We start from the raw sequence: 18,615 nt of genomic DNA on the forward strand, positions 1-18,615 counted from the left end.
CCCATTCAGAACAGTCAATGGGCCTACAGACATGCTCAAGCCATGTCCACATGGATGCGGTCCACCTTACATTTGGCCAGTGCTGTGCCTGCATTGGCTAATAACCATCTAGTTGGTAGCTACACTGTTGGTGCCCAGGGAGCTGATGGCTGTGCTGCAGGGCATGATATTCTGGTATGGACAGGGCTTCCACATGCCCTCCCACCCTTCCAACTGTCTAAGCACACAAATCCAAAGACCCTTATCTCTCCTCGTGCCCCACCTCCTCCCTGAGGCCATGTCCCTGCCCCACCCCTTCTCAAGGCCTCCCCCTGCTCACTCCATCCTCCCTCCCTCTGTTGCTTGTTCTCCCCAGCTCCCACTCACTTTCGGGGAGGTAGGGCATTGGAGGGTGGGAGGATGTGGAGGTTCTGGGAAAGAAGGCGGTGTAGGGTGTGGACTCTGGGAGGGATTTTGGATGTGGGAGGGAGCTCTGGGGTCAGCCTGGGACAGAAGTTTAGGGTGCAGCAGGTGGTCCAGGCTTTAGGCTGAGGCAAAGAATTGGGGTGCAGGAAGAAGTGAAGGAGCAGCACTTACCTTGGGTGGCCCCCAAAAGCAATCAGCACATCCCTTTAACAGAGCTCCCTGGATTTAAAGATTAGTGGTTCTTTATAGCCAACCTTCTTAAAGAAAAGATTATCTAATCCCAAAGGCATACATCCAGATCAATATACAACTCAGATCTTACCCAAAAATCATGCTGTTGTTAATTCTTTAGTATCTAAAATAGAAAGAAAGAAAGAAAGAAAGAAAGAAAGAAAGAAAGAAAGAAAGAAAGAAAGAAAGAAAGAAAGAAAGAAAGAAAGAAAGAAAGGTTAGTTAGTTAGTTAGTTAGTTAGTTAGTTAGTTAGTTAAAGAAATAAGGAATAAAATACATACAATAATTGCAAGTTCTTGTCCTCTTTGCCTCAAATTCCCAATATATAAAAAAACTTAAAATGAGGATATTGTGAAGATGAATTGTATAAACATGAATTAATCTCCTCAGCAATCATGCCCATATTTGTACAAACATGTTCTAACTGTCTTATTACCAAAATGCCAGGTTCCCGAGATGTGCATAGTAACCTCAAATTTTATTTTTAACATGTTCAACAAGCATGGACTCATCTCCAAAGACGTATGCATTTGTTTGTGAACCTGCTGTGACACTATAGTCCCACAGCCATGTTGATGATATCCAGGACCAAACTTCACAGCGCTAGCCCATAACAGATTTTAATAATATGATCAAAACAAGGTTCAGTTCCATCTGCTTAAGGAAGACCAAATCATATTATCACATAGGTCCAAATGAACCCAAGAATATAGAGATTTATCCACTAAAAAGTGCCTAACATACCACTAATACATTTAGAATATGACTTTATAATAACTAGAAATCTTAATTTTTTAATTTCAGCTTAATTAATATATAAGTAATCATATTTTCCCTTTTATTGAATTTTTGTGAATGCTGCCAGGTTGTTGACACTGGAGACTGAAGTCCCCTTTCTAAAGAAAATGTTCCTCTCTCACAGCAGAAGTACAAACCTCCCCACTTCTAGTGCTCTGTCCATGTATGGATCTAAAAGTAGTTGTTGATGGGTGGTCCTGTAGCTTCTTACAGACTAACAAGAAATATATGTATAGTATTGTGAGCTTTTGTGGGCACAACCCCTTCTTCAGTTGAAGGGTGTGGTTCAACTAGCCTCACTAATCTATCAGGTCTAGTTGGGTATGTCTACACTACCCCGCTAGTTCGAACTAGCGGGGTAATGTATGCATACCGCAATTGCAAATGAAGCCCGGGATTTGAATTTCCCGGGCTTCATTTGCATAAGCGGGGCGCCGCCATTTTTAAATCCCCGCTCGTTCGAACCCCGTGCCGTGCGGCTACACGCGGCACGGGGTTCGAACGAGCGGGGATTTAAAAATGGCGGCACCCCGCTTATGCAAATGAAGCCCGGGAAATTCAAATCCCGGGCTTCATTTGCAATTGCGGTATGCCTACATTACCCCGCTAGTTCGAACTAGCGGGGTAGTGTAGACATACCCGTTGCTAGATAGAAAAAAAAGGAGGAGAGAGAACACACTTGAGGGTGGACAGGATGTTGTGCTTCTCTTTGAGTCCCAAAAGGGATGGGACTCTTATTTTAAATCTTTGAATAGCCCTTGAAAAGATTCTGCTGGATTGTTGAATCTCTGCTGTTTATATCCTGATTCTTCCCCTCCTGCCATTGATGTGAATTGTTGTTAACTCCTTTAAAATCAATGGATTTATACCAGTCTGTGAAAAACTGGCATTTAAATCCGTTTTGTCTCTATGTAACCAGCTGTGGGGTAGAAGAGCCCCATGCTGTGAAAGATGGATTTCACTCTCTCCAGACTCTCCACGCTTAGTCTTCTCCTTTCTACTGAGACTTATATGTAATGTTAAGTGAAATGGAAGACTTTAGTTAGGACACTTGCTCGATTAATCTTTATTCTCATAGGCATAGGCCACTCAACGTATATTACATCGTGATAACTATCAGTCCCTACTAATCAGAGCTGTTTGGAAGCAGGATACTATGGGTGACATGTTCCATATCTTGCCAATCTTGTAAACCAACCCTTCTCTTCCCTCCTTTTCCCTCTCCCCACCCTACACATGGATTATTTGTGTTATTTGAACATGGTGGTTTAGACAGTGACTCTTTTCACATGATTTATTCTGCCCTATCCCAGCAAAAAGCCAGCAGACTTTGTACCAGAAAGATCAGTATTCAAAGTGAGGTCAACTGCAAGCCTCAGGTTCCTGATAATTTGGGGAAACTTTAACCACTTGGGCATCTATTAAGCATCATAAACACACATTTTGCCAGTGTGAAAGAAAATTTGCAAAACTTCTGAGCAAAATTTAGAGAATTTCATCTTATTTCTTTAAAAGGATTAGAGGGAAACATTCTCTCACAGTCAATCTGAGATTTTCCGCTTAGAAAGGAGGAGACTAAGGGGGAATATGACAGAGGTTTATAAAATCATGACTGGTAGATAAAGTGAAAAAGGTAAAGAACTAGAGGTCACCAAATTAATAGGTAGCAGTTTTAAAACAAAAGGACGAATTTCTTCATGCAATTCATGGTCAACCTGTGGAACTCCTTGCTATAGGACATTGTGAAGACCAGGACTTCATTAGAATTCAAAAACTAGATAAACTAGATAAATTCATGAAGGATGGGTCCATCAATGGGTCCAGGATGGTAGGAATGGTGTCCCTAGCCTTTATTTGTCAGAGGGTGGGAATGGGATATCTTGATGGTTATCTGTGCTGTTCATTCCTTCTGGGGCACCTGGCATTGCCTACTGTAGAAAGACAGGATACTGGGCTAGATGGACCTTTGGTCTGATCCAGTATGGCCGTTCTTATGCGATCTTAGCAAATATACTACTTTAAAAATTATAAATACTGAAATATGTTCCACAGAGTAACATTGACCGCGTTATTTTTAAAAATGAAGTAATATGAATTAACTTGCAACACTGATTCTTAAATGCATGTGTCATGACCTAGATGTTAAAAAAATAAAAGCCAATATAGACCATTTCTTGGTGATCCCTGGAGAGCTGACTGGTCACACAGTACTGCTAAACCTCCCCATTGCTTCAGTCTGCTGAATATGAAACCAAGAAGACAAATTTTATTTCATAATGTGCAAAACAGTTAGTGCTTTATCATCTTCTAAAAGTTTTGCAATGACAAGTGAGAGGGAAGGTAGGTTGCTCAGTAAGGATATGTCTACACTAGCTCGTTAGTTAGAGCTAGGTAGGGTAATGAAGGCAAGCGGAGTTGCAAACGAAGCCCGGGATTTAAATATCCCGGGCTTCATTTGCATGTTCCCGGGCGCTGCCATTTTTAAATCCCCCTTAGTCCGAACTCCGTGCCCACAGCTACTTCAAACTACCGTTACTCCTCATTCCATTCCATGAGGAGTAACAGTAGTTTGAAATAGGATCTTTAATTTGAACTACCTAGTCCGTGCCGCATGTAGCCACGGGCACGGAGTTCGGACTAAGGGGGATTTAAAAATGTCGGCGCCCGGGAACATGCAAATGAAACCCGGGATATTTAAATCCCGGGCTTCGTTTGCAACTCTTTTTGCCCTCATTACCCTACCTCATTCTAACTAATGAGCTACTGTAAACATACCCTAACAGATTGGCATAGAAGTGATCCACAAAGCAATCTCTCTCCTGGATGTGGTCCACACCACAGAAACATGTGAAAACACTTCTCTGCTAGGGTATACAAGCTCCAATGCAGGCAGGAAGGAGTTAAAGAGCAGATTTGGCTACGGCAGCCTCTCCGCACTTTGCCTTTTAAGGTATACCAGGCTTGGCAGAGGAGCCTTAAAAGAGTAAAGCCCAGTTCAATAGGGCTCAGCCGTGGAGCTGGACTTACCTCTCTGCATTAGGTCTCAGAAAGGGGCACTATAGAGAGCAAAGCTGCCTGAGGTTTCTAGAGTGTGATAGCTCTGGGGACAATAAGCTGGGCTAAGGCTTGTCAGGTATCTCCTGAAAAAAGAGAGACTGGGGCTATATATGGAATATATCTCGTGTTATGCCTTTCCTTTGTTACCTTTCCTCTGAGGCCTGTAAAGGGTTGGGGAAGAAACCCTAGTGAGAGGTGATGATACACAGAAATCTAGGGAAGAAGCAGGAGGTCTGAAAAAAGCAAACCTTAATCACTTGCTATATGGGGAGTTTAGGCTTGGAACCTAGAGAAAAGAAGCAGCAATTAAGATCCCCTAAAGAAATCCTGGAAAGGTCTGCTGAAGGCCACAAACAAGGATTTTAAAGATTAGGGGGTCCTAGAGTAGATCTGGAGACCTGGCACAAGGCTGCTGGACTGTTTTTGGAATTGACTCTGACTTACCCCAAAAGAGGTGAAATAAAATATGAGTGGGCTGGATGACTGAGTCAGAAAGCAAAGGGGACCACCAGAAGACTTGAATGTCCAGTGTATGGGAAAAATGTACTATGCTGCACCCAGCTATGAGGGAGCCCTGGCTGATTATTCAATTTTTCATGCCCTGCTTTAGGCTGTCTACATTACTGTCTTTGTTGGCCAAACTTATGTTGTTCAGAGGTGTGAATATTCCACACACTCACACTCCCCAGTGATGTAAGCACTGTGTCAGCAGGAGAACTTCTGCTGAAATAGTTTATTCCACTCATGGGGCTGGCGGGGGGTGGTATGCCAATGGAAGAGCTGATGTAGGTGTAGACATAGACTTAGGCAGAATTAATGGAAAACAGGACTAGCTGGATGAAATTTAGTCTAAATATCAAGGAAAAGTTCCCAATATGACAGTGATATCTATGTATGATACCTATGTATTAGGCCACAGATGGAATAGTCTCCCAAACAAAAATAATAGCATCTCCATGGCCTCTTTCATTTAAAATTAAACCAGACAAAAGCAATCAAAAATCTATTGTAGAAACAATCCTGCAATGACAATGAGATGGACTGACAACCTAACAGATCTTTCCCATTTGTAACTTCTGTGTTTCTATGGTGATGATCTGTGAAGAAGGACCAGAGGCTATTACTGGAATGTAGCAAAAGTGGAGTATCATTTTACATGTAAGAAGACAAAAAAAAAAAAAAAAAAAAAAAAAAACAGAGACTGTAAAAGAAAAAATATAGAAAATGTGGGTAGATTTTCAGACTATTCTAGGCCCACATGCAGAAATTCTTATCCAATACCACATCATTCCTATTAGCATGCGTATGCTATACCAGGTGAGTGGAGCTATTATCCATGTTCACCGATCTTAAGAGTTGTGCAAATTTCAATGGCTATAGAGTACAACATTTATAAAGAGATTTTTTGGGCTCTCCAAATTTTTTTCTAATTTGATTCCTCTCATAAAATATGATAGGGTAGCAGACAATGAATTGCCATTACACTCATTGTCCAGAAAAAAGGTTCATATCATGATGTAAGATCTGTCATTACTGAGTGGTTTTGGAGTATCACTGTAGGTGCCAAACACCTTCTAGAATGTACTAGACATAGATCTGAAGGAAAACATATGCTGTAAATTTGAGGAGAAAGATATACAGTGAAACCTTTGTTATCCAGCACTCTGTTAACCAGAAAACTTTGTTAACTGGCATTGCCCCCAGCCACAATACTGTCACATCTTCAGGCGCACAGGCCTGGCTTGGTTTACCATGATTGGCTTAACAATTTTTTATTTAAGAAGTTCTAATCATCTTTAACTCAAAATAGAAATGTGAGACCAACTGCCTCACACTACAAAACTACCAATATTAAAAACTTGAGTTTTACTATTATTGTCCATTGGCTTTTCCTCGGTTGATGGGACTCTCAGATAATCGGAATTTTTAGATAACCAGAACACCCTAATCCCTGAGTATGCTGGACAACACAGGTTTTATTGTAGTTTAGAGTCTTAAAAAAAGGGTGGGAACATCTGGCCTGGGGACTGGATGTGGCCCCCAGCTAGCCTGGATCCAAACCCAGAGGCTCAGAATCTCTCTGAGCATTGGGGGGGCCCTGGGTTGTTGCTCCAGCCCTCATGCTTCCCCACTGCAGACTGGAACACAATAAATCTACTAGGCTGGGGCCCCCCAGGCTCTGGGAGGGAAATGTGGGGAGTGTCTTTCTCCTTCTCAGTTGGGAACTACGCCAGTGAAGGGTTTTTTTCTTCTCGCTTGTGTGCAGCCCTCCCTCACCCCCAACTGATTTTTCTGTGAGTCAATGGCCCCTGACCCAAAAAAGGTTCCCTACCCCTGTCTTAAACAGTTACTCTTATTCTGAGTGAAGAAATTATACCTGCTGTTAGCAGAAAATTATTGTGAGGGGTAGGAGAGAGAGCATCAAAATGGCACGTGTTGAAAATACAGAAGGAACTGTATGTACATACGGTCACACCCTGCATTCCCTGTAGCTTTTGCATACAAGTGAGACCACACCCCTAAGGGGATGTCTCTTCTATATGTAAATAATACCACTCTCCATAAAGCCGGTCTATTCTGTATGTAAATAACTCTACAACCCTACAGGCTTGTCAACACTACACAGACATGAGGCCATAAAATTGTTATTTCTCTCATTTGATTTGGCAGTGTAGGTGACTAAATCTTGCAAGTGTACATTACTCAGAAGGTTCTGGAAAACAGAGTCTGACAGACAGAAATCTAAGTTCCATTAATTGATAGAGGGCAAGGGACTGCTTAGCTACTTTGGAAATGTGATGTTTATTGGATATAAGGGTTAGAAATCAAAATATTGGGTGTGTTCACAGTCACTTCTGCTCTACCAAGCAGGAGGATCTATGCCAAACCACAGCTGCAAAAATATGTCTGCACTATGCAGTATGTTATTTAGTGAGGCCTCATATGCTTTCAGTAGTCATACACTTCTAGTCACAGAACCATAGACTGCTGTTACTTTCACAACAGTATCTGGAAGGCTGAAGTGTATAGGGGATATCAAAATCCATGCTCCAGTAGAAGTGGGGAAAGACAGGGATTTCTTTTCTTTTTCTCCTTAATAAATAAACCAAAAATTAAAAGTACACAAAAGGTAGATGATTTACAGCTTGCGTATGTTTCCAAATTCTGCATGCATCATGGGATCTCCAATAGAATGAAGCAGTTTTACAACTGCTAGTTTTACAAAGCTGCAAGACCAGACAACACAAAACCAGACAATGCTACAAACCAGAACACATTAGGGTGGGGGTTAAAGTAATAAAATAGAAGAAGTTGTACATACATGATTAGGAAGGGATTGGGAGGATGGGAATAAAGTAGGGTTAGGTGGAATGGAAATCTGACCGTCTTTCAGCCAGCATGGATTTGTAAAGAACAAATCATGTCAAACAAATCTGATAGCTTTCTTTGATAGGATAACAAGTCTTGTGGATAAGGGAGAAGCGGTGGATGTGATATACCTAGACTTTAGTAAGGCGCTTGATACGGTCTCACATGATATTCTTATCAATAAACTAGGTAAATACAACGTAGATGGGGCTACTATAAGGTGGGTGCATAACTGGCTGGATAACCGTACTCAGAGAGTAGTTATTAATGGTCCACAATCCTGCTGGAAAAGCATAACAAGTGGGGTTCCGCAGGGGTCTGTTTTGGGACCGGCTGTTTAATATCTTCATCAACGATTTAGATATTGGCATAGAAAGTACACTTATTAAGTTTGCAGATGATACCAAGCTGGGAGGGGTTGCAACTAATCTGAAGGATAGGGTCATAATTCAAAATGACCTAAACAAATTGAAGAAATGGTCTGAGGTAAACAGGATGAAGTTTAATAAAGACAAATGCAAAGTGCTCCACTTAGGAAGGAACAATCAGTTTCACACATACAGAATGGGAAGCGACTGTCTAAGAAGGAGTACGGCAGAAAGAGATCTAGGGGTTATAGTGGACCACAAGCTGATTATAAGGCAGCAGTGTGATGCTGTTGCAAAAAAAGCAAACATGATTCTGGGATACCTTAACAGGTGTGTTGTGAGCAGGACACGAGAAGTCATTCTTCCACTCTACTCTATGCTGGTTAGGCTTCAGCTGGAGTTTTGTGTCCAGTCCTGGGCACCGCATTTCAAGAAAGATGTGGAGAAATTGTAGAGGGTCCAGAGAAGGGCAACGAGAATGATTAAAGGTCTAGAGAACATGGCCTATGAGGGAAGACTGAAGGAATTGGGTTTTTTTAGTTTAGAAAAGAGAAGATTGAGGGGGGACATGATAGCAGTTTTCAGATATCTAAAAGGGTGTCATAAGGAGGAGGGAGAAAACGTGTTCATCTTGGCCTCTGGGGATAAAACAAGAAGCAATGGGCTTAAACTGCAGCAAGGGAGGTTTAGGTTGGATATTAGGAAAAAGTTCCTAACTGTCAGGATAGTCAAACACTGGAAAAAATTGCCCAGGGAGGTTGTGGAATCTCCATCTGTGGAGATATTTAAGAGTAGGTTAGATAAATGTCTATCAGGGATGGTCTAGACAGTATTTGGTCCTGCCCTGGGGGCAGGGGACTGGACTCGATGACCTCTCGAGGTCCCTTCTAGTCCTAGAATTCTATGATTCTATGATTCAGACAGTTCAGTGTTTTTTATCCAAATACATTTCATCTTTTTATCTTTTAGACTGTTTTTTGAATTAAAGTCAGAGCTTCAGCTGGTGTCAATGGAGTCACACCTGTTTTCCTTACCAGAACTTCTACCAGCTCACACCAGATGAGGATCTGTCTCTGGCGTGTTATACTATTAGTAGAAACTCAGAATAATTTACTTCCTAGACATGCTACCTGATTATTATGATGCTACCTAGGGTCTTCCTCCAAAAGTCCCTGTGAAGTGCTTAGCATTGTGCACAAGGCTGTTGTGAGCTGGAAGGCATTTGAGTAGAGGATAGTCAGAGGAAGACCAGAGTGCGTGAGAGTACAAAATAAGGTTAATTTTCAATATGGTCCTGAGCACTGAAGCAGCAGGAAATATGCTCATGCCCTGACTAACATGTGTGCAGGGTTAAAATAGGCAGAGATGGCCAGGTCTGAGGATATGGGAATGAACAGAAGCCACATAATGCTTATCTATGAATTTCTCTTTTAAATCTTACTCCTTCCAAGCAGGGATAGTTGGTGATCAGCAACACTCACCTTAGAGCAGGATTGGATTCCCTTGCAGCCCCTGCTTTGCCCATTAATTTTTGCTGTATGCTTTCACATGTGATGCTCTGTACCCGTGTTAAGCATGATCAAGCCCTGTGATAACATTGGATTAAAAATAATAATCTGTGGAGTAGCATCAGGAGTTCCAGCTGCCCTCTTTGAAGTCCATATAAGTGGAAAAACTTAAAAAAAAAACAAATAGTCTAGCAGCACCTTAAAGACTAACAAAACATGTAGATGGTATCATGATCTTTCGTGGGTACCACCCACTTCTTCAGATGAATGCAGTTATTAAAAGTCCAGTTCCAAAATAAATAGGGGATGGGAGGGAGGAGGATAGGGAAAGGGGAAATATGGTGAATTAGAGTGTTCGTATTACTTGAAGCTGATAGGGAAGGGGCAAATTGTTCTTAGGTACCCATTGTTTGTTTTTTTAAGTCATTAGAATGTGGAAGGTAGTGTGCTAGCCAGGCAATGTCTTTATTCATACCTTTGTGATGGGTCCCAAACCTGTAAATGAAGTTAAGTTCCAACTCTTCCCTGTGTATTTGGCTTGTGGAATTGGCCTGAAACAACAGTGACTTTGAGATCCATTAATGAGTGCCTGGACAGGTTAAAGTGGTCTCCAACAGATTTCTGTGTGTTGCCTTTTTGAATAACTGATTTGTGTCCATTAATTCTGGGTATGTCTACACTACAAAGTTAATTTGAACTAACAGCCGTTCGAATTAACCCCTGAGCAGTTAATAGGGGCTACACATGCAAACCGCTATTTCGAATTTGAACTAGGTACACCTCATTCTATGAGGAGTAACGCCTAGTTCGAATTAAGTACTTCAAATTAAGGGCTATGTAGCCACTTAATTTGAACTAGTTGGAGGCTAGCCCCTCCCAGGTTGCCCTGGTGGCCACTCTGGGCCAAACCAGGGAAACTCTTAAAAAAACAAACAATGGGTACCTAAGAACAATTTACCCCTTCCCTATCAGCTTCAAGTAATATGAACACTCTTGCAAATGAAGCCCGGGTTTTAAATATCCCGGGCTTTATTTGCATCTTCCCGTCCGGGCGCCATTTTTAAATCCCCCTAGTCTGAACTAACTGCCCACGGCTACACGCAGCAGTCAAACGTTAACTCGAACTAAGTCCTTAGTTCGAGTTAACTGTTACACCTAGGTACACTAAGGACTTAGTTCGAGTTAACGTTTGACTGCTGTGTGTAGCCGCGGGCAGTTAGTTCGGACTAGGGGGATTTAAAAATGGCACCTAGACAGGAAGATGCAAATAAAGCCTGGGATATTTAAATCCCAGGCTTCATTTGCAACGTCGAATGCCTACATTAGCCTCCCTAGTTCGAACTAGGGGGCTAGTGTAGACATACCCTAAGGTGCTACAGGACTCCTTGTCGTTTTTGCAGATCCAGACTAACACGGCTACCCCTCTGATAAAAGGGCTTTCTTTCCTTGGCTCCATTCTAGATGTGAAAGTCTCGGGATTTATATTGGCATCTCCCACAGCTTAGGTAAGGACTATGAAAGTGTTTTCTTGCAGTGTAAGTCGCTGAATAAGAACTTCACTGTAAAATAAACATTCACTGAACTAATTCCCAGTTTAAGGAGAACTGAATAAGGTTCTAGAGAAAATTCATGTTGGATGTTTGTTCAAAACAAGTGGGATCTAAATCAAAAAGCTTTCCAGCCCTGTTTATACCAGCTACATAGCAGCCATGTCTCCATTACATACACATTTTTATTTCTGCCACAGTATGCAGAATTCAATTTGTCATTGCTGATTTTCCAAGTATATGAGGGATCCAGATAAAGAGATTTGTAAGAGATTATGCATAATATTTATGTTAAGCCAGATGCTAGAAATTCAGCTATATGGTATCTGGCTCCCTCTTGTGCTTTCTATTTTTATGACACTCAGTATTCCCAGAGCATTCCAATCTTCCTCTCACTTGCGGTGTTGCCTCCCTTTATGGTCATATTCCTTCATAATGAGAAGCTATGAAAACAAAATAGGATAAATTCAGCCCTGTGGTAATCTGCAATGGGGGGTTGCACTGATTACTTAGTTAGCCCTATTATCATCAACTCCTGTGACAGTAATAATTATTAGCCAGAACAGAAAATATAAAGCACCTCCAGACTGTAACATTTGAGCTTCCTAGCAAATTGAAATAATAGATGCTGCTAGGGAAAGTCCGTGCCAATCTAGACGCTCTTTTCCGCAAATGCTTTTAACGGAAAACTTTTCCGTTAAAAGCATTTGCGGAAAATCATGCCAGTCTAGACGTAGCCAAGTAGTTTATTTCTTGACAGCTAACAGCTATGCCCCATAAATGGAAGAACAACATAACAAAGAAGTGGCATATCTTACATCCCTTCCTGAAAGCCTGGGACTCCGGGTAGGCTGCAGACGAAGTGGGAGGTTGTCTCAGCTTCCGAGGTGCCGGTACCCAAAGCCCATTGGTGAGATCCAATTTGCTAAGCTCTGAGGCAGCGTTAAATACAGTTTTCCTGCCTTGTTTGGCAGTTTGGAAATTTCCAGGGCTTACTCATTCGTGCTGATGTAGAGCTTAGCTGTTAGTTATTGATCTGGTTCTGATCTGGATCTTCTTGTCCTTTGGCCCTGTTTATGTGATCAGTACTTTATGGTAAACAGAGTTGTTTATGTGTTCTTGTCCTTTAACCTTATCTTATACTTGTTCTTGCTATGCTGGCAACAATGCTTATCTTAAATGGGGTGTATGTTCCCAAAGACTTGCTTCTGGCTCATCAGATACAGGGGAAAAGGAAAGGAGGGAAGGAATGCAGGCCTCACCACCCCTAAACTATCAGGTACAAAGTTCTTCCGCAATTGACCACTACATTGTTATTCTCCTTTGATGAAATGTTCAATAGAACCACTGTCCTCTCCTTCAAATCACTCCTCAAGACCTCTGCCATAGCACCTACAATAAATTGTCCAGTTAATAATAGTTGAGAGACTGTTGTGCCTACTTATTATGCATTTATATGTAAATAATAACGGTATCTAAAAATTGTACATATCAATCCACTTTTCCCCATCCTTTATATATTGCTTTTGATTGGGGAGAGAAAATTGGAACTAACAATGCATGTGACTGTCATCATCCCAGTAACTATGCTTGTATATGGATCTTTTGGATTCCTTGGCTTTTCAGATTGTTAGATATACAGAGCGAAGACCAGATCTTCCTGAGGTTTGTATACTTCCCCACACACAATGGGGCTCTATTGGGACTTCCAAGTTCTAATGTTATACAGATAATAGTAATAGCAGTTATCAATTAGGAAATGTATGAAATAAAAAAATAGCTTATCTGGAGCTTCTCAGCAGTGGCTGCTGCCTAATATGGATGGTATATCTGCCTAACTAGGAGGCTTTGAGTAAACTTCCTGCTCCAGCTGTGATGTATTGCCCCATCTCTCCTCCCTCCAATCCCAGTGTTCTTGCATGTCTCATCCACTTGTTGTATTGTGTCTTCTAGATGGCAAGTTCTTGGGGACAAAGAAGTTAAGTTCCAACCTTTCTCTGTGAATTTGCTTCTGGAATTGAACTTAACTTCATTCACAAGTTTAATTCTTATGCAAATGGTCTGAACAGGGACATCAGCTGGCTCCCATACTACCTTCCAGATCCTAGGGTATGTCTACACTACAAAGTTAATTCCAATTAACAGCTGTTAGTTCAAATTAAATTTAATAGGGGATACATATACAAACCGCTAGTTCGAATTTAATTCGAAATAGCGGAGCGCTTAATTCGAACTAGGTAAACCTATTCTATGAGGACTAACGCCTAGTTCGAATTAAGTAGTTCAAATTAAGGGCTATGTAGCCACTTAATTCGAACCAGTTGGAGGGTAGCCCTTCCCAGATTACCCTGGTGACCACTCTGGGCCAAACCAGGGAAACTCTTCTGCCCCCCTCCCGACCCCAGAGCCCTTAAAGGGGCACGGTCTGGCTACAGTGCTTGTGCCAGTTGCAAGCCTGCCAGCACCCAGCCAGCAGACCCTGCACCTGGCACAGCACAAGCCAGCCACCCGCTGCCACCCAGCCCTCCACCTTTTCCCAGGACCAGGCTGGCGGCTCACAGGAGCCTGCCCGGGGCCACAAGAGGTGGGTGCCTGCCTGGTCTAGTGCGGAGATCATGGACCTCATCAAGGTTTGAGGGGAGGCCTCCAACATCCATAATCTCCGCACTAGGCACAGGAAAGCATCCGTCTAAGGCAGGATAGCTGCCAGCCTGGCCACCAAAGGCCACATGCGAATCCAGGACCAGGTTTGCATGATAATCAAGTTGGTCCAGTGAGACCCCCGACCCTGAGCCCTGAGCTTAGAACAAAAGAACATAAGAATGGCCGTACTGGGTCAGACCAAAGGTCCATCTGGCCCAGTAGCCTGTCTGCCGATAGCAGCCAACACCAGGTACCCCGGAGGGGATGGACAAATCAAGCGATTTGTCTCGTGCCATCCATCTCCAGCCTTCCACAAACAGAGGCCAGGGACACCATTCCTACCCACTGGCTAATAGCACTCCATGGACCCAACCTCCATGAATTTATCTAACTTCTCTTTAAACTCTGTTATAGTTCTAGCCTTCACAGGCAAGGAGTTCCATGGGTTGACTATGCACTGTGTGAAGAAGAACTTTCTTTTATTCGTTTTAAGCCTGCTACCCATTAATTTAATTTGGTGTCCTCCAGTCCTTCTATTATGGGAACTAATGGAGAACTTTTCTTTATTCACCCTCTCCACACCACTCATGATTTTATATACCTCTATCATAGCCCCCCTCAGTCTCCTCTTTTCTAAGCTGAAAAGTCCCAGGCTCTTTAGCCTCTCTTCATATGGGACCTGTTCCAAACCCCTAATAATTTTAGTTGCCCTTTTCTGAACCCTTTCCAAGGCCAAAATATCTTTTTTGATGTGAGGAGACCACATCTGTACCCAGTACTGAAGATATGGCATACCATAGTTGTATACTTCCCCTCCTCCTTCTTCCCCTGGCTTCCCCCTTCCAGCTCCCTCCTCCCAGGTTTCCCCCTCCCCTCTCCCATCCTCTCTCTTCCCCTCTCCCACCTCCTTTTCCCAGTCTCCCCAGAGGTTAATCCCCCTCCCCGCCCAGTTTCGTTAAATTTCTATTTTTGAACACACGTGTCCTTTATTTTTTACATCAGGAAGGGGGGCTAGGGAGGGGTAAGTGGAAGGAGGTGAGGGAGGAATGGGGCACGAACCCCCAATGGGGAGGACTGGGGTGGCTCTGTGGGTTCCTTGGGATGGAAGCTCTCCTGCAGGGCCTCCTGGATCCTGACAGCTCCCCAATTGACCCCCCCGGATGGCAGCCTGCGGCAAGTGCACCCAGACTGATGGCCAAGTGCTGTGATGTGCCGAGTGTGGGCACTCAGGGCACTCCAAGACAGGACTGCTTTGCTGTCCCTCATCAAGTTAGACAAGCAAGCAGGGAACCCTGAGAACTGTCTGTCCGGGGTAGGGGTCGGGTCCCTTTAAGCACAGCCCTCAGCTAGCCTGAGGCAGCAGTTCCACACTCTTAAGTAATAACCTGATGCCCTGCCGGCACTGGTTCCAGCCAGCCTTAACTTCAGTTCAGAGTCCACTCAATGTGGACATGCTATTTCGAATTAGCAAAACGCTAATTCGAGTTAGTTTTTAGGTCTAGATGCACTCATTCGAATTAGCTTATTTCGAATTAACTAATTTGAATGAAGTTAGTTCGAATTAGGGCGGTAATGTAGACATACCCCAATGACTTAACCAACCAACCAATCAACCAACCAACCAGTGGAGGTGCTAATTGTTCTTATCAGCCACTTGTAACTGTTTGAACTATCTACTCACTGTCCGTCTCCCCGTCCCCCCTTATTTATTCTTGGATCTGGAGTTCTAATACTCCGGTCATCTGAAGAAGTGGGTTGTGCCCACGAAAGCTCATGATACCATCCACATGTAGTGTTAGTCTTTAAGGTGCTACTAGACTATTTGTTGATTTTTTAAGGTTTTAGATGATAGAGTGTTCAGTGTTTGGTGCTAAACTATATTTTATAACAAGGGAAAATATTTTGAGTAATATATTCAGAGGAAAATCCAATCTGCCTGTTTGGGGAGATAAAATGGCTACAGCAAGGCAAAATGATCTGTGAAATGCTGTACTTGAGCCAGGAAGTTAATCATTTGAAAGATGGATATTTAATATCCATCACCTTTGTAACACTAGACAATCACCAGGCGAGTGGGGGAAGGCAAACAGCTACCGACCCTTATTGTATACATCCATCTTTGCAAAAACCTATTTGGGGACATCTCCTGGGCTGATGATGACCTCCATCTTAGATTGAGGACTAAAAAGGGAAATGTACTGCTGCAGTGGTCTCCAACCTTTTTACACCCAAGATCACTTTTTAAGTCTCAGAACAGGCAAATATCTACCGCCTCGCCCCTTCCTTGAAGCTCCACCCCTTCCTTGAAGCCAGGCCCTCTTTATTCTCCTGTCCATCACTTCCTATCCCCAGCCCTTATACACTCTGTTAAAACAGTTTATTTTTAAATTATGCAATATATAAAATTAAAATCACATGTTTATAGTTATGAAATAAATGGTCTGTTTTTAATTCATGCTATTTAAATGTCAAATGAAGTATTTACAATTATACATTTTGTTCTCTGCTATTTTGTAAATCTAAAATCAAGTATTGATAATTATATATTTTTTCTTCCAATAACAAAGTCTCAGTGTGACACCTGTGACTGAACAGTATCTGCCAGTGTCTTGAAGTCTGGATTATAGTCTGAGCTTGCTAGTCGTATACAGTCCATCAGATGGGAATCTGTGATCCTGCGCTCAGCCTGGGAAGCTTGCTCCAGCATAGCTGGAGCTAGATGCAGCCTCCCTAGGCTGAGCATAGGGCAGCCGAGCTGGAGCGAAGAGAAGTGACTGCCCAGCCAGCTGGCCATGGCGCTCAGCCAGGGTGCACCAAGCTCCACGTGGGCAGGTGCAGAGGAGAAGCCGCCGATCAGCTGGAGCGCGGGGCAGCCTCTTTCAGCTGAAAGCCACAATCAGCTGGCTGGGGTATTTCAGCCCTCCTGACCTCTCAGCTCCCACCATTCCTCGCAGCTACTCACCCATGTTGTTGCTCAGTGAGTAGCTGCTCCTCAAATGAGGAAATCTAATGTAAATGTACTGCGCAGGCGCGCAGTTCAGAGAGGGTTCAAGAGCTACTCTGAGAGCCCCTGAGATCTACCGGTAGATCGCAATCTACTGGTTGGTGACCACGGTGCTAGAGCATATGTCTATATAGCTGCTGGAGGTGTAACCCCATCTTCTATAGAAATACATGCACTAGCTATGTATAAGCAAGTACAGTATAAATAGCAGTGTGGCTGCAGCAGCATGGGCAGTGGCTCAGATTGTGAGGGGGTGAGCAGGATTGTGAGGCTAGCCCAAGCCACCACTTGTGCTGCCACCGCTATTTTTAAGTGCACTAACTTGCATAGAAATAGCCTATGTATGTCTATTCATTGGGAATCACACCTCCCAGCTCCTCTGTAGACATGCTATACTAGCATAACCCTGCACATCCCAAACTGCAGTATAGATACTGTTATCTATAAGAATGGCTTTTTCTGGTTTAGCTTAACAGCCTCCCCTGCTTCTCAACCAACATAAACTAAACCAACAAAAGTCTGCATGGGGACATATATTGGTATCACTATAGCAAATTAAATTCACACTTTGGGTTATGTTGAAAGAATTCCCCAAATAGACAAGACCTTAATAAGCAGAGCTAGGGGAGGAACCCTGCTCTTACAAGAGATGCTTCAGGGGGTAGCTGAGTCATCTGAAGAAGTGAGCTGTGCCCACGAAAGCTCATACCATCTACATGTTTTGTTAGTCTATAAAGTGCTATCAGACCATTTGTTGTTTTTTAAGTTTATCCTTACAAGAGATGTATATCAGAAAGGAAAATGTATACATTTATTTATAGGTGCTGACTGAGCGTTGAACTGAAGCCACATAAGAACATGAACACTGCCAGAAGTCTCAACAGCTAACTTCTGCTGTCTCTCTTGAGTTTTCCAAAGTGCAAACAGTACGTATGCAGATGCTTCAGCAGAATCACCAGTCATCAGGGGCAAGCTGACTTACAGCTGTTGCATATTTTGGGTGTGTTTTCATTTTGCTGTTTGCTGATTTTATGCTCCTAAATCTCTCATGTGTCCAGATGAGAATATAAACCTGATTGTTATTGTTTCTTTCCAAAGAATGATTTATTTTGGATACACTATAAATATTGTGCCTATCTGAATGAAATGTAAAAAAGCGAAACACACGAAGAGAGGGCTGAAGAGAGGAATGATTAAATCTGCAATATCACAATCCTATCTAGGTTTTCAGGGGACAGGCCAGGAGGTTTTCTTTCTGCCATTTGTGCATATGTTAACCAAGAACAGAGAAAGTAGTAACAAAACGCCAGAATATTGGGCCAATATTGCTGACAATGAAAGACAGTTAAACATGCATTAAGTAAGGATATGTCTACACTACAGCATTATTTCGAAATAGTTATTTTGAAATAACTTTTCAAAATAACGCGTCTAGACACAAAATGCATTTTGAAATAGCATTTTGCTATTTAGAAATAACGCGTCCACATTGATAGGATGCTGAATCACATTTAAGGCCGGCCGGAACCGGTTCTGGCAGGGCATCAGGTCAGGAGTTAGCCTCAGGCAGCAGCCACATAAGATAGCTGAGACCTGTGCTTAAAGGGACACCCTCTCCCCCACCGAACAGCCAGTTCTATGGTTTCCCTGCTTCCTTACCTACCTCACTGAGGGACAGCAAAGC

Source organism: Pelodiscus sinensis, chromosome 7, assembly GCF_052426305.1.
Source record: "Pelodiscus sinensis isolate ZL-2025 chromosome 7, ASM5242630v1, whole genome shotgun sequence".
In the NCBI taxonomy this organism is placed as follows: domain Eukaryota; kingdom Metazoa; phylum Chordata; order Testudines; family Trionychidae; genus Pelodiscus; species Pelodiscus sinensis.